The sequence below is a fragment of the Coffea arabica genome, chromosome 4e, assembly GCF_036785885.1.
Source record: "Coffea arabica cultivar ET-39 chromosome 4e, Coffea Arabica ET-39 HiFi, whole genome shotgun sequence".
In the NCBI taxonomy this organism is placed as follows: domain Eukaryota; kingdom Viridiplantae; phylum Streptophyta; class Magnoliopsida; order Gentianales; family Rubiaceae; genus Coffea; species Coffea arabica.
Genome location: NC_092317.1, coordinates 40,734,572 through 40,746,377, shown reverse-complemented (window position 1 = coordinate 40,746,377; position 11,806 = coordinate 40,734,572). Strand labels below are relative to the sequence as shown.

General features: G+C 35.9%; 1 long non-coding RNA gene across 1 annotated transcript; it reads left to right on the top strand.

Annotated features, from left to right (window-relative positions):
• The first annotated feature begins 1,490 nt into the window (after positions 1-1,490).
• On the top strand, positions 1,491-4,620 carry LOC140006112 (uncharacterized). The gene is made up of 3 exons (XR_011813720.1): positions 1,491-1,783; positions 3,727-3,785; positions 4,407-4,620. It is a non-coding gene; the product is annotated as an uncharacterized lncRNA (long non-coding RNA).
• The last annotated feature ends 7,186 nt before the right edge of the window (positions 4,621-11,806 follow it).

Genomic DNA, 11,806 nt, shown 5'->3' with positions numbered 1-11,806 from the left:
AAATTTAATATTTAGCAATTCAACTACTTAATGGATTCAGACTTCAGATTTCAATTTTTAAACTTCAGTTTTCAGACTTCGCTTCGATTTTTCTTCCCGACAGATAATGTTAGAAATATTCACTTGTTTTTAGTTAACCATGTTTGTTTGTTTTGTTCTACCGAGTTAGTGAAGTTAGTGAAATTAGTAGAGTTAGTGAAATTAATGGAGTTAGTGGAGTAACTAGTAGAGTTAGTGGAGTAGATAGTGGAGTTAGTCGAGTTAGTGAAGTTAGTGGGATAGTTAGTGGAGTTATTTTGACCTCTATAAATAGAGCAGTTTCATGTTACGAGTTTAGTATCAGATTTACAAAAAAAATAAAGTATAGTTCTTTATTTCTCATCATTTTTTCAGTAATTGTATCAGTGGCATCAGACCTAGATTCATGAGTGAAAACAAAAGTAAATTGTGAGAATTGTATTAGTAAGTCACGATAACCACCAACAACTTTGTATAGTCAGTAATTTCTCATTTTGATGGTCGCTATGATCATTAGAGCATGTAATGGAGAACTTCTTGAGATCCAAGAAGTATTGACATGTTGTCGAATCTAGAGTAGCAGAGCTAAAAGTCGGAGTAGTATTGCTAGAGGTGCAAAAAACGGAGTTGGAAGTATTGAAGTTGAAGGATCTTAAAGCCAAGAATTATCTTTTTCAAACTATTGATCGAGCCATCTTGGAGACAATTTTCTTAGCAAAGATACCTTCGAGCAAATTTGGGACTCCATGAAGAAGAGGTATCAAGGAAACGCGAAGGCAAAGCGGGTGCAGCTTCAACCTCTTCGGACCGAATTTGAGACTTTACGCATGAAGTCAAGCGAGTCGGTCACAGATTATTTCACAAGAACGGTGGCAATCGCTAACAAGATGAGGATCCATAGAGAGAATTTGGAGGACATCACCATTGTCAAGAAAAATCCTTCGATCGATGACAGCAACATTTAATTTTGTTTTATGCTTTATAGAGAAATCGAAAGATATTGATGCACTTTCAATTGATGAGTTGTAGAGTTCTTTGCTGGTTCATGAGAAAAAAATTAACCAGCAAGAGAAAGAGGAGCAAACATTGAAGGTTTCAACAGAAAGTCACTCAACATAGAGAGGAGGTAGAGGCTGTGAGAACTCGAGAAAATCATGTGTGAGCTTTGCATTTATTTTATTTTATTTACCTTGATATTGGGAATATTATATATAACGAATAAATGGTTAAATTAAATGCCTAATTGAATCCCTATAAAATTGAGAATTTAGAAAATATCCTAAGATGGTGTGAGAAAATTTTTATAGTGGTATGCAAATTGGAACAAACTAAAGTTTGAGGCAATATTTGAAGATGATAAAATTTCAACTCCTTAGCAAGTAAATAAAGTAATGTCAAAAGACCATTTTAACCTGCAACTGAATTGATCATTCTCGGATAAGCATAAGACCTAACAGAGGATTAAAATTCGGTGGATTCCAGTTGGTATCAATTTGCTAAGAGCAAAGAAGAACAACCGAGAGAAAAGTGAGGACTTAGCTCATTTTCTTGCCTGACTTCAAGACCAACCGAGAGAGTGAGAGAGAGAGAGATTTCTGGTTCCATTCTTTCCTTTCCAGCCACAACCGAGTGAATAAGAGGGCAAGGTAGAAAAAAGGGGGAAGCTTGGGAGCATTTCACCATAAGGAATCGAAGGAGGAGAAGGAGGAAGGGGACTGCTTGCTTTTTTCTTCTTTTCCAGCTTTGATTGTGAGGAAAAAGGGAGGTAAAATCATCATAACCATCTTATTCTTCTAATATCTCTGATTATTCAAGTTGCATGTTAGATTTTAGCTAAGAAAAGTGAGTTTGGTTGAAGAAATCTTGATTAATGATTGACCATTTGCTGGAAAGAAAATTCTGCTATGGCCGAGGAAAAGAGCAGGTTTGCAGCTTAGTATTCGAATTTATGGAGGAAATTTTCTTCTAGGAGTTAAGCTATATGTTTACTCTCTTGTTTTATCTGAGAATCCAGAGCAAAGATGATAGTTGAGTGAGAATTTTTGCAAGAATTAACTGGTGGTTCTGTCTAGCTAGCCGAGAGATGAAGAAAGAAAATTTTCCAGATTTCTTGACAGATTTCTGGGTTCCAAATTCCTACGTTGAAGCTGAATACCTTGCATAATCTTTTAGTTTTAGCATGCATGTTTTCACTTCAGTGTTTAGGTGATTGCATGTTATATTGGAGTAGGAAATGAAGTAGTTAATGAGAGAGTTCTTGCTTAAAAGCTGATTGCTATACAAAAAAAATTGTTCCAGCATGACCAAGAGAGAGAAATACACTTTAGATCAGCTTTTTGGCTGTAAATTTTTATATTGATGATCAAGATTACTCTGTAGCTGGAGAATCATCTTTAATATGATGAGCTGGAGTTAAAACTGAAGGAGTTATGGTAAATGTTACATATTAAACTGCTACTCTGCTGGAAACTTTAGTTATACAATGCAATAGCTGATGACAGATTGTTGTGCGTAGCTTTTGGGTTGAATAATTTGTTGAAACTAGATGTTATTTGCCTTGGTATATGCTGGACTAAATGTACTTTAAATATTTAGAGCTTTAAGCAAGTGAAAGAATAGAGTTTTCGTCGAAAGCTTGAAGTAGCGTTACTAGTTTTGGTTGCTGTCCGAGAAAATGAAACAGATTGTGCTTCTGACCGTCCCCTTTTGGCCTTGAAAACGCGATAACTGGATGTCGATGTCTTCAGAAGAAATATAGATCTATGTCTTAGCTTCGAAACGCTATAAAATTTACCTCAATCCGATAAGTATAGCTCCAGTTATGATCAGAATACCTGAGGATGGCAAAGCTGCCTTTCTCCTTGCCTTTCCTTTTGTTCCCGAATGCACTTTGCTTTGATAATGGCCATGAGGAACCAACTTCGAACCAGTATTTCCTCTAATTTCCAACTTCGTAAGCTTTCATAAATGATAGCTACGGTTACCCTGAGATTTAATGGCTATATACAGCTCCACAAGTAGAGTTAAACTAAAGCAAATGAGAGGAAAACTCATGATAATTATGTACCTAAATTGGCTTCTAATTACTTAATATTGTCTTCACAAATATTTTAAAGACTATAAAATTTGAGGGACTGGTGTAGTAGAATAAAATTCAACTTACAAATAACCTAGAGTTTAATTAATTAAAAAGGGGGACCAATGAAGTACTCCTAAACCACAATCTTAGAATCTTGAATGGAAAATGATTTAATTCTAAAATAAATATCTTATAAATTATTAACTTGGGAAAACAGGTATAATTCTTGATTAAAACAATAAAGTCAATAAGTTTCAAAATAAAATGATAAATGAATATTGAATATATTATATTTGTACTTTAAAGTCAAACTGGAATCTGTTTTAGCCTAGACGGAAGAAATGAAACGTTTGCTTGTCTTAATCTTTGCACATTAGATTGGAAATGAGTGAATCTTAACTCAAGTGTTTTATATGATAATAAAATTTGGTGTATATATACATTAACCTTGTTTTAAAGCTACCAAACTTAATAATCTTGAAGACAAACGTAAGGAAGGTTGCGAGATTTTGGTGATTCGTTTTATAAGCTTAGGAACTTGGATTTTAGTTACTTAAACCTTAAAGTATGTAAGATGAGTGGTTGTGTATAAAATGAATATTTACTTTAGAATTATTAACTTGTACCAGGAAGTAGCCGTGAACCAGGAAACCAACTCGAGACTTGAGAGTAGTCATTTGAATCTTTGGTAAGTGTTTTCTGAATTTATGTGTTAAACTGCTTATGTGTACCTAAGTGCAATTATATGGCAAATGTGCTTATTATGAAATATTGCTAAGTGATTCATTGTGAAGTGTTTTCAATTGTCCCTCGCCTTCTAAGTCGAGAGTGTACCTTATCGCACTCGGTTTAGTTGAGTTTGAAGGTTGATAATTGATCAAGTGATATTGTAAGTGTGCATGACTGTAAGCCATGTGTGTACTTTATCACACTGGCTGAACTGGACCCCAAAACCCTCTATTCAACGGACTATTCGAGCCAGCAAAGGGCTTGGTCAGGTAGGACGGTAGCTTTGGGTAAGTGTTCGGTATACTCGAGTATTACCACGGAGTAGCAGATTACTGATATTGATATGGCCATCCAAGTGAGGGAAGTGTTTATTATTTTGAAGGTTATAAGGAGGAGTTTGGTGGAGTATGTAGTGCATTGAAGTGGCTCTAATGCGAGCTACCGTATCCTTTTAAAAGTGATTGTACAGTGAAATCTGCACTACTTGCTTAATTATACTGATTTAAGTGCTTATTGATTGTTGCTTGCATGGAAACCTCACGGGCGTAAGCTCACCCTTTTAGCTTTTTTTTCCTTACAGGAGTTGGAGATTGAAAAGTGATTGGATGGAATTGGAAAGTTGTTTTGGGAAAATCCATCACTATGTGTATATATTGGAGTCACGTTTTCTTTTGTATTTTAAGATGGTTGAATTTTCTGTTTTGAGTTGATGTAATATTAAGAATGGATGTTTAGAACGTGTATTTTGTTTCTTTTAGTGGACAAATCTATGTTTCAAGCTGATTACAGTGGTATTTAAGAGTGAATGTTCAGTTGTTCAATAATAATGTTATCTCTGAAGTTAATGTAAGTGAGTGAGTCCTGACGAGAGACAGGCAGACGATCCGCTAACTTCTAGGGTAGGCCCTAGGAGAAGGTGGGGTCGCACAGGTGGTATCAGAGCTCTTAATAATCTCATGCCAGGAGAGGATTCTCGGATTGTGGGGAATGGCCTGTTAAGTGTGAAATGAATTATCATTATTGAGGAAAAAAAATTAGATATGTACGTCGGGTAGGAATCTCAAATATGGATGATTTACTCTTGGGACCAGTCGGCTTGAGTTGTGAATTATCCTATTTTCGGATTCTTGTATTCGAGTACGAAATATTTTTCATTCGTTGGTATATTTGCAAATTTGATAGGATTTAGTATATTGCATTATGATGTGAATAGGAATCATGATTAAACTTGGGGAAGTAGGATCGAAGGGACCAAGGCTAACTTTTGAAATCTAGAAGTGAAGAGGCAGCGACTGCAAAAAGTGAAAGCGACTGCAGGAAGTGAAAAGATGCTTCGCCCGAGTGCTAAGGTAGATTAGGGATCGACTGGGACTGTCTTAAATTAGACTAATGGAGTTCTAGGTTAACTTAAAATCTTAGAATCTTGAATGGAAAATGATTTAATTCTAAAATAAATATCTTATAAATTATTAACTTGGGAAAACAGGTATAATTCTTGATTAAAACAATAAAGTCAATAAGTTTCAAAATAAAATGATAAATGAATATTGAATATATTATATTTGTACTTTAAAGTCAAACTAGAATCTGTTTTAGCCTAGACGGAAGAAATGAAACGTTTGTTTGTCTTAATCTTTGCATATTAGATTGGAAATGATTGAATCTTAGCTCAAGTGTTTTATATGATATTAAAATTTGGTGTATATATACATTAACCTTGTTTTAAAGCTACCAAACTTAATAATCTTGAAGACAAACGTAAGGAAGGTTGCGAGATTTTGGTGATTCGTTTTATAAGCTTAGGAACTTGGATTTTAGTTACTTAAACCTTATAGTATGTAAGATGAGTGGTTGTATATAAAATGAATATTCACTGTAGAATTATTAACTTGTACCAAGAAGTAGCCGTGAACCAGGAAACCAACTCGAGACTCGAGAGTAGTCATTTTAATCTTTGGTAAGTGTTTTCCGAATTTATGTGTTAAACTGCTTATGTGTACCTAAGTGCAATTATATGGCAAATATGCTTATTATGAAATATTGCTAAGTGATTCATTGTGAAGTGTTTTCAATTGTCCCTTACCTTCTAAGTCGAGAGTGTACTTTATCGCACTCGATTTAGGTGAGATTGAAGGTTGATAATTGATCAAGTGTTATTGTAAGTGTGCATGATTGTAAGCCATGTGTGTACTTTATCACACTGGCTGAACTGGGCCCCAAAACCTTCTGTTCAACGGACTATTCGAGCCAGCAAAGGGCTTGATCGGGTAGGACGGTAGCTTTGGGTAAGTGTTTGGTATACTCGAGTATTACCACAGAGTAGCAGATTACTGATATTGATATGGCCATCCAAGTGAGGGAAGTGTTTATTATTTTGGAGGTTATAAGGAGGAGTTCGGTGGAGTGTGTAGTGCATTGAAGTGGCTCTAATGCGAGCACCGTATTCTTTTAAAAGTGATTGTACAATGAAATGTGTACTACTTGCTTAATTGTACTGATTTAAGTGCTTATTGATTGTTGCTTGCATGGAAACCTCACGGGCGTAAGCTCACCCTTTTAGCTTTGTTTTCCTTACAGGAGTTGGAGATTGAAAAGTGATTGGATGGAATTAGAAAGTTGTTTTGGGAAAATCCATCACTATGTGTATATATTGGAGTCACGTTTTCTTTTGTATTTTAAGATGGTTGAATTTTCTGTTTTGAGTTGATGTAATATTAAGAATGGATGTTTAGAACGTGTATTTTGTTTCTTTTAGTAAACAAATCTATGTTTCAAGCTGATTACAGTGGTACTTAAGAGTGAATGTTCAGTTGTTCAATAATAATGTTATCTCTGAAGTTAATGTAAGTGAGTGAGTCCTGGCGAGAGACAGGCAAGCGATCCGCTAACTTCTAGGATAGGCCCTAGGAGAAGGTGGGGTTGTCACAGAGGGAAAGGCAGAGATAGAGGAAGCAATAATCGTGATAACCAACAACAACAATATCAGCACCAAGAAAATCAATTTCAAGGAAGAAGAAGAGAACGGGGAGGCCGTCAATCAACAATTCAAAAGCCAAAGTCAACAAATAAGTCTAATGTTGAATGCTACAAATGTCATAGGTATGACCATTATCAGTCAGAATGTCGAACTAATTTGAATAGACAAAATGGAGAAAGGACTAAATTTGCAGAAAAAGAAGAAGAAGTGTCTCTTTTGATGGTGTATCACATAAGTGAAGAAACTCAACAAGACATGTGGTATTTAGACACCGGTTGCAGCAATCACATGCGTGGAGATAAGAAGGCATTCTCTGAGTTGGATGAGTCATTTTGTAATACTGTCAAGTTTGGTGATAACTCTACAATTTTTGTTATGGCAAAAGAAAGGGTATCTATCCAAACTAAAGGAAATTCTTCTATTCACACTATCACTAATGTTCTTTTTGTTCCAGACTTAAAGACAAACTTGCTTAGTGTGGGCCAGTTGTTAGAAAAGAGGTACGAAATTTCTATCAAAGATGGAGTATGTTGGATTCGAGATGCAAAATTGGGCTTAATTATTCAAGTTAAGATGATGGCAAATTTTATGTTCTCACTCTATTTGCAGAACTCGACTCATTTATGTTTCACAGCAAAATAAAAAATGTGGCATGGTAATGGCATTTTAGTTATGGACACTTCAATTTTAGTGGATTAAAGACTTTGTAGCAAAAAAATATGGTGGTTGGCCTATCTCAGATTACAATTCCTTCAAAAGTTTGTGAAGAATGTGTCGTTGGCAAACAACATTGGGATAGCTTTCCAAATAAAAAATTGTAGAAAGCAAAGAATGTATTGGAGTTGGTTTACTCTGATTTATGCGGACCCATAAATCCACCACCTACTGCTGCAAAACATTATTTTATGATATTTATTGATAATTATAGTCAAAAAACTTGGATCTATTTTTTGCAGGAAAAATCTGAAACGTTTTCAACTTTCAAAAACTTCATGATGCTTGTTGAAAAGGAAGCAGACAAGTCCATAAAATAGACAAGAATTTGTAAATTTTTGTGAGAAGTATAGAATTCAGAAGCAGCTTATAGCAGCCTATATTCCATAACATAATGGTGTTTTAGAGAGGAAGAATCGTGTAATCTTGAACATGGTGAGGATAAGTTTGATAAGAAGTGGTATTCCAAAAAGTTTCTGACGTAAAACTGTCAATTGGAGCATTCATATATTGAACAGAAGTCCCACACATGCTGTTAAAAATATGACGCCTAAGAAAGTATGGAGCAGACGAAAACCAATAGTAGATCACTTCAGAATTTTTGTATGCACTGCCTATACTCATATTCCAAACCAAAAGAGGACAAAACAAGATAATAAGAGAGAGAAATGCATTTTTCTCAGTGTTAGTGATCAATCAAAAGGCCTACAAAATTTTTAATCCTATCACTAAGAAAATTGTTATCAGCCGAGATGTAATTTTTGATGAGAAAAAATTTTGATCATGGAATAAAAATGTTATTAAATAACAAATACCTGTAAATTTGGATGAAATTGATGAAGAAGAAGCAATAGCCGACAGAAGAAATTCCACCAGATGGTTCAAATAATGTTCCAAGTTCCCAAACAGTAGTAGAAGATGAAGGATGGCCTCAACGTATCAGAAAAAGACCTGATTGGTGATCGATTATAAGGTAACTAGAATTGACTAATTTGAGGACCTACTTACATATTTTGCTCTATTTTTCAATTGTGATCCTACAGTTTTTGAAGAAACTATAAAAAATTTAAAGTGACAGAAGGCAATGGATGAAGAAATTGCAACTATTGAATGAAACAATACATGGGAGTTAACTGATCTTTTAGAAAGACAAGAGTCAATTGGTGTCAAGTGGGTGTATAAGACGAAATTAAAGGAGAATGGAGAAATTGACAAATACAAGACACGTTTAGTAGCTAGAAACTATAAGTAAGAATTTGAGGTGAATTATGGAAAAGTCTTTGCTCCAGTCATAAGGCATGGCACGATCAAGATAGTAATTGCACTGGCAGCATTACATTCATGGCCTATCTTCCAACTAAACATGAAATCAGCATTTTTACATCATGATCTACAAGAATGGGTATTTATTGATCAACCTCCTAGTTATGTGAAGGTTGAAAATGAACATAAGGTATACAAACTTAAAAAGGCGTTATACGTGCTTGGTATAGTAGTATAAATGCTTATTTTTCTGAGGAATTTAAAAAATCTCCATATGAGCATACACTTTTTATAAAGATTGGAGTTAGATGTAGATTGCTTATTGTTTGCTTAAATATTGACGATCTTATTTTTACTAGAAATAATAGCGCCGTTTGAGAAATTTAAAAAATCTATGATGGCTGAATTTGATATGTCTAATTTTGGAAAAATGCATTACTTTTTGGGCATTGAAATAGTGCAATATGCTGCTAAAATTTTTGTTTCTCAAAGACAATATGTGTAAGAAATTCTAAACAGGTTTCAAATGAAGAATCATAATTCTGTTAGTACGCCAGTTGAAGTAGATTTAAAACACATTAAAGAATCTGAACGAAAAAGGGTTGATAGCACCCTTTACAAGCAAATTGTGGGAAAACTCGTGTATTTGACTGCCACAAGGCCTGATATTATGCATGTTGTAAGTTTTAATAGTAAATACATGGAAAACTGTCAAGATATATATCTGTCAAGATATGTATCAACTTTGTATATATCTCTTGTATATATAGTAGTTAGCATATTCTTCTCCTAATTAATAGGAGACCTAGCGTAATTGCTGGTAGGGTTCTGTACTCACATGTATATATAGATAATTCATATGCTAATGATAGGCAGAATTTTTGGCCGCACAAATCTTGTCATGGTATCAGAGCCTTGTGCTCTGATTCTTCAATAGACTTCATTCATTGATCTCTTTTCTCCTCTTGCATGGCCACTTCCGATAATAAGAAGGATGGTGACTCATCCAAAAAGAGAGTAACCTCCCCATATGATCTAAATCCTAATGACAATCCTGGAAATCTGGTTACCCATGTTCAACTGAAGGGTGATAATTATGATGAATGGGCCAAAGCTATTTGTATGTCTATGCGTTCGAAGAAGAAATTGGGGTTCCTGGATGGCACAATCCAACGTCACGATGCTGACTCTGATGATCTTGAAGATTGGTATACAGTGAACTCAATGTTGGTCTCGTGGATTTTCAATACTATTGAGTCGACACTCAGATCCACCATCTCTTATAAGGATAATGCCTTCGATCTCTGGCAAGATATCAGGGAAACATTTCATGTGACAAATGGGCCTCGCATTCAACAACTTAAGGTTGCCGTTGTCGAATGTAAGCAAGGAAACTCAACCATTAGTGATTATTATGGTCGGATGAAAAAGCTTTGGGAAGAATTGGCAGACCACGATGTGATTCCGATGTGTCATTGTGGACGGTGTACATGCAACTTAACGAAAGCATTTGATAAGAGAGCTGAAGATGAGAAGGTACATCAATTTCTTATGGGACTTAATTTTGATATATATGGCACGATACGTTCCACCATATTGGGTAGTGATCCATTGCCCAATATGAACAAAGTCTATGCTTCTATGATTCGAGAAGAGCAGGTTCACACTGCTAGTTCGTCTAAAGAGATGAAAGGTGAAGTGATGAGTTTTGTTGCACAAATCAATCCGGGCATGGACGTGAGATGGTGAAAGATCCAACCAGATTCTGCACTCACTGCAAACGCACTGGTCATGAAGCAGACAATTGTTTCCAATTGATTGGTTATCCTGACTGGTGGGGAGATCGTACTCGTGGTGTCGGGAGAGGCACTGGCCGAGGCAAAGGAACTGGACGAGGACGTGGAGGCCAGGCGCATGCAGCTATGGCTTTTGGGTCATCTACTAATGGAGCACTTGAAGGAGGTTTGAATCAAAATGGTCTCACAGGAATAACTGAGGACCAATGGCAAATGTTGCGGACTTTCCTTAATGCACAAACAAAACCTACACTAAAGATGACTGGTAAGAAAACAAATGTGACATGGATTATCGACACCGGAGCCTCTAATCACATGATAGGCAATCTAGAACTCTTAATTGATCTCTAGGATTTGATGGGGTGTCCGGTGGGACTTCCTAATGGTGAATCTGTTATGGCAACTAAGGCAGGGGTGGCTGTGTTAAACAAACACTTAACCTTGCATGATGTGCTTTATGTACCAAATCTGACTTGCAATTTGATCTCTATGCCTCAATTAATTCGTCAGAATAATTTCTTCCTGTTATTCACTGACATTTTATGTGCAATACAGGGCCGCACTTTGAGGATGCTGATTGGAATGGGTGAACAGCGGGAAGGGCTCTATTATCTTTGTGGCTCCTCTACCGTAAATGCAATTAAGACTGGTGACTCAAGCACGTTTGATCTCTGGCATAACCGGTTGGGTCACCCCTCCACTAAAATAATTGAGATGCTTCCTCATGTTGGCTCTCGAGGGTCTAGTAGCTTGACCAATAAAGTCTGTGAAGTTTGTCTTCGTGCAAAACAGGCTCGCGCACGTTTTCCGCTTAGTGATCACCATTCTTTGAATATTTTTGAACTCATACATTGTGATTTATGGGGACCCTATCGTACCCCATCCTCTACTGGTGCTATTTATTTTTTAACACTTGTTGATGATTGTTCTCGTGCTGTTTGGATTTTTCTTCTCAATGATAAGACTGTTGTTCCTCAAACCATGCGCAATTTCTTTTCCTACGTGCATAGACAATTCAACAAACAAGTTAAAGTGGTTCGTAGTGATAACGGCACTGAGTTCAATTCTTTGAAGCCTTATTTTGCTGAGCATGGTGTGATATTTGAAACTTCTTGCAAGGGCACGCCTCAACAAAATGGACGTGTTGAACGCAAACACCAACACATTCTAAATGTTAGTCGAGCGTTAATGTTTCAGGGACATTTGCCTATTCAATTTTGGGGCGAATGT